The sequence below is a fragment of the Antedon bifida genome, chromosome 10, assembly GCF_963402885.1.
Source record: "Antedon bifida chromosome 10, ecAntBifi1.1, whole genome shotgun sequence".
NCBI lineage: Eukaryota > Metazoa > Echinodermata > Crinoidea > Comatulida > Antedonidae > Antedon > Antedon bifida.
Window position 1 is genome coordinate 3,509,439 of NC_136235.1, and position 6,000 is coordinate 3,515,438.

Consider the following 6,000-nt stretch of genomic DNA (forward strand, 5'->3'; position numbering starts at 1 on the left):
TTAGGAAAAACCTGAAAAAATGTTGTTAAAAAGAAGCAATTTATTAATTTAAAAGGTTGCTACATAAAATTTCTTTCAGGTGTAAAGTGGTTTTTATTATCGATGCAGGTTGATTCATTTGTCTACTTCTGAGGAAACCATAACCACACTATTTGTTTGCGTACAGAACAGTTGAAAAACCTGTTTGTTGAACTTTTACAGTATAGGGACTTATTCAGGTCTTGTTATTCTTACTTACCTTTTATTTAACCATGATATTAAACTTACTCTCGTTTATGAAAACAGATGTTTTTCTCATTTTAAAAAAAAGTTGTGTTTTTTACATGGTAACACTAACAAATAGCCTTTTGTTAAAAACTAAATTATGTTCTGAAAGTGTATAAGGATATTATATAGTACAACGTTCTCGCAAAATTTGGCCGCTAAACAATTTTGAAGGGCCGTGATCGTGGTTAGAGAAATTGGAAAAAATGATAATGTTTAGCATAGTAATTAATTTTTGTAAAATAAATTATTCATATTTATGCCTACTATACTTGACATAACAAGTCATCACACCCAATAAATTATCAAGCTACCTTGTTTTTTTCTTGTTCATAAAATTGAGGAATTACCGTAATAACATCTGAAAATTCATCATATTGTTTAATGTGACATTGGTTAGCATGTATTCTTTCAGGTAGCCTGTGATATGCCCATATATGGTAGTGATATGACATCATCATGTACATATATGAGCGCATCACATTTTTTGTCACATGAAGTTTGATTTGATAGTACAGTATAGACAGAGCTTTATGCAACTAATCATACATTTCTTCATGGATAAAGGGCAAAAGCTATAATATTGTCATAATCTTGAGGAATTTTTCTGATCTGTTACTGATTACTATCAAGGTTGTTGGTGTAAATGAACTTATATGCATTATCAAGTCCTATCTTCATTTTGTACAAGTTACACAGTTCTACAGTTTTGTTTTTCACTGCCCAATTCATATTCTGTTCGCTTAAGCTGCATTTAAAATAATCATTTGTTATTCTTGTTTGATTAATAATAATAATAATAATAAATTAAATTTATACTTAGTAATGTGATAATAACACTATTAGTATTACTCCTGGTGATGCCAGTATTAAGGTGCGATAGTCTAAATTAAATATTTTAATTTTCAATTTCTGTGATTTTTGCAAGGATTGTGAATAAATATAATTTGTTGATTCTATTCAGTAACCATTTCAATAGTAGTATAATAATATCAAAGGTTTATTTTGGTGCAATTTTTGTTGACACTCCTTCCTAGACTGAAGCAGTGTGTTCGCATGAGTAAAACATAAACTACTCATTCACACTTCTTCCTAGACTAGAGCAGAATGATTGTGTTCGCATGAGTAAACTAACTACTCATTCACTGAAGAAAACAAGATACTTTGCAGTAAATTGATCTATAAGCTTCGGAAACGAAGAAGTGTGTTTGACGTGGATGCAAAACGATGAATAAGGATTTGTCACGATTTACCTTTAAACAATTTCCAGCGTTGATAAATGAGAGCTAATACAAACATTCACACAAATACCTAACAATAAAACTTTGTCGCCCTCTATATTTTTTGGATAGATTTCAGGATTTTACTGAAGATAAGTTTTGTAATAGAATTTTTGTTGTTAATGCCTTGGGTAGAGGTGAGTGGGAGAACCCCACATTCAATATCTTTCACCCAGCCTATAAAAAGCCTACTTTTAGGCTTTCCAGCCAGGCTAACATAGCACCCACTTCTGGGTACCAGAAAGTATTTTTTTTTTTTAACACACACCATGAACTTGTTGACACCAATCCATACATCTAGCTACATCCCCACTGTAAATATCATTTTGCTATTCTCTATACTGTAATGAAGTACAAATGTTTACTACAAATATGAAAGGAGAATCAGGGTTTTTCCAGATTTTTTTTTGTCAATAGAAACAAAATTGTAGAGTTTATTCAATCTTTTAAACGCATCTGCTCAATTTTAAAAATAGGTTTAAAGTGAATTAACAAAGAAAAGATAGTGTATACTTTAATTTTATTATGCCATATTTTTACTCAGTATTGATTAGGTGATTACTAATAATTCTCTCAAGGTTAAAATCTCAATAAACAAATGTTCTTTCCTTTTATAACATTTTCTTTAAAAAAACAAATGACATAAAACAAATTTTATTGTGATTTTAACAGGTGTTAGAGATAATAGTTACAAATTGATATAATAAGTAGTGAGAGAAAAAAGGAGTTTTATGTTGTAGTTAAATGTTTGTTTAATTATTAAAATTGTTTTAATAGTTTAAAAGTTACTATATTTCCATCCTTTGTTATTGAGGTACTGACCCATGTCACTCGCTTTTAAAATGAAATTGAGACAGGTTGGAGGAGTATTAATAGCCCAGGATTAACAATATATATATATTATACCCATATGAATTATTGTTAATTTAGTTAAAATTGGGGATTGGGTTAATAGACCAGCATGCATCAGTACTCAAAATAATCATTTTTTGGTTTTCACTTATGTCAAGAAGCCTGCAAAAATGTGTGAACACAAAAATAGGCAGTTTGTTTATATTCCAAACAAATATCAACCATAATATCGATCAGAGAAGCCCAACCTAAATGTTTTTTCTCGATTTCTGTATCAAAATTGTCGCTTGCAACAGCTAACGCTTTCAATGGTCGTGAAATCGACAACAAAGAATGCTTTTGCTTCGATGAAAACCGACTAAGTTTTTTTACGGCTATACTCCCTCATTAACCACTAACAATACAATAACTAGCTTTGTCTGTGTGTGTAGGGGCAGGTAATTTTTTAAGCCTATATTGTTAGCTAGGTTAGTGAACTAACATGTACTCCTCTATGTTTGTATTTCTATTGACACAAAACAATCATCACAAACACTGTTTGCAGATTTTTCTCATAATATCCGATGTTTGAAAATATATACATGGTATAGAATATACATCTTTTTTCACACACTACAAAAGAATGTATTGTATTTGTTAATTGTCATTAGATATTTATTTAGTACTTTTTTAATATAATATTAACTTTCAGCTGACAGTTTCTTTGATTCTCATAATTACATCATTGACTTTATAATTATATGCATATTTCAATACCCAATACTCATGATGCTTGGCCACAGTCACTGATATTATGCATCTTTCCATACCCGAGACCAATGCGTGGCTAAAGTACAATATTCCCAACATTTTCCGTTTTAGTACGCCATGAAATACCCATGCTTATATAGATGGCAATATCTTTCTATTTTGTAATAGCGCCCTATCTGTAGTTTGAGGTAATTGTCATAATATTATAGTGCCCTCTATAGTTTAGCCATGCTTTCAAATATCTTCCCGATGTTTCATTTTTCTGAGTTGGGCGGTCTGGTTCCAGTTCTTTGGTGCCAGCAGCAAGGTCCAGGTCCTTTGTTTGTAAACAAAACCATAGTGAACATAATATCACAAGATGGAAGCACTCAGAAACTGAGTGAAGTACTTCGTAAAATTTTGCCACAGAGGGTGCTTGTCGGCCCATGTTAAAAGAATACAAATTTTTCTTTTTTTTATTTGTAAAGTTTTATTAATGAACCGATTTTCTTGAATTTCAATAGGCATGTTCTGTAAATATATAGTATACCTATTTAGACCGAAAAATTCAGAATAATAACTTGAAAATTGTAGTCGCTATCGTGGTAAATAACAAACAAAGAAATTACTAATATCACTGTTGATGTTCGCAACCATTTTTATTATAAATTAAGATACCACTGTCAAGTGCCTTTTGACTGGCCCCGCTATGCCAACTTTTCTACTGGTACTGTAAAATGCTATTTATAGATAGTAGGACTTTCTTTCAACTATGTAACATTGACTACAGGACAGTGGGAAAAATATGTAATTAAATAGTATTGTGATACTAACTCCGTCTCATTCACTAGATATAATTTTATATTTCAACCTGAATGGAAGATAAAAAGAACTGAACTTAATTAATGTCAATGCACATCCTTCAACCATATCTCTATGGTTTGTCAGATGACTTTTGTGCATCTTAACAAAATAATATTTAGAATTGAATACTGTATATTTATAATCCTGTTTCTTTTAGTCGGATTTCTGCTAAAAGCAAACAACAGTGGTTTCCGCATTTATTTGTATAATTTCCCAAGGCATATTGTTCAGGAGGATTTTTTTATTGGAGATGGGGAGTTTTTTTTTGGGGGGGGGGGGGATAGAATAGTCCATATATACTCAAAAACGCTCACTCGATATACAAAAAAAATAATATTAAAAAGCTGACCTTGAGGTAACTACTGTAATGTTTTGATCACTTTAGCGCATTGAATTTTGGGTAATCATAATGACCACTCATTGATTTAAAAATTTTTTTGGCGAGCGTAAACTTAGCAGGAATATGGTCAGTGTATGATTATATTTCTTAATATCATTAAATAAAAAATTATGCATCAGAATATGCACTTGGAAATTTGCCATATTTATTGAATTGATGGATTTAAACAGCCTGAATTGCCAAAATACAATGTAAAGTACTTAATGCTATACACCACCCCCTTTCCAATTAATTAGTAAATCCAAAATCGAAATTGATATTCATTTAAACTAAATTAAACACTCAGTTACACAAACTAAATAACATTCAGTATTACCACTGGCTATTTTCTTGTAAATAAGCTCAATTGTTTAGGCCTATAGTCTCGAATTTTATTGTTTTTCACAGTTTTAATCTGAGATCTTTAAACTTGGGAAATTATATACTTAAAATCATTTATGTTTAATCATAGTCTTTCACTGTTGTTATCAAGCGGAGCTAATACTAATTAACGAATAAAAGATATTATAATATCTTGATCACACTTGTGAGAATTTTATTTTTTTGCCACAGGGCTAGTTCACAGGTTGGATTACCCATTCATATAATTGTTCTTGTGTTAATATATTAATCAAACAAATGATTATAAAACTAAAAAACACAACTAATTTAAAGTTCATTGTTTGATTAGTTGGAGGTGACCTTGCACTGAGTGTAAATAATGCATGACCCTTCCTGCCTCAGGGAAATCCCAAACTGTAGGTCTTTTGAATTTATACATTTTCAGTCAATCAACCAAGTTGCAAACTACATATTGCAAGTAAAGTACTGCAAGCATGCAATGAATACTGCAGTAAAGGCATATACTATTTTACTTTGTTACCTCTTTTTACTGTCTACTTGACATTTCATAATAATTCCATACGTTTTGAAAATTACTTCCAAGTTCTAATCCAATAACAATCATTGCTTCAGCAATCTTACTTCTTGTGAACATCAATGTCTGGGGAACACTAAGGGATTGTAATCCAGTTTGAGAGCTAGACTAACCATTAGCCTTGTGATGCTGGAATGCGCGATTCTGCTCAACCGACCGGGATCAGTTATACCAAAAGTTAGCGATTTTTTACTTTCAATTCTGGTTATATATATCAGGAATCGCAGATGTAACATATATTGCTAATACCAATTACATTCATTTCCAGCCCTAGGCCTAATAAACATTATTTATTGTTTTTACATTGCTGAGTACTACATAATTCATTTATGATCACCAGCAGTAACTCTTTCGTTATAGATTAGTTTAGGGTCGACCATCCCTCTCTCTCTCTCTCCCTGGATCTGCTAAATGTACGTATTCGGTTCACACATCTGTGTTGGGCTTGATCATGGTCTCACTCTATTAACAAATAAATAAATAATAATGATCTTATATAAAATTGTTCAATTCAGATAAAACTCAAATTTGAAAATATAATATATATTGTTTATGTGTATACATTATAAACAAATAATAGTTTAAACCTTGGAAATATAATAGGCATCTTAGTATATGCTAAATTTAACTTAAAACGTTAATGCAGGAATCAGAGCAGAAAGTTTTTTTTCTTATTAAACATCTGTGGGTTGGGC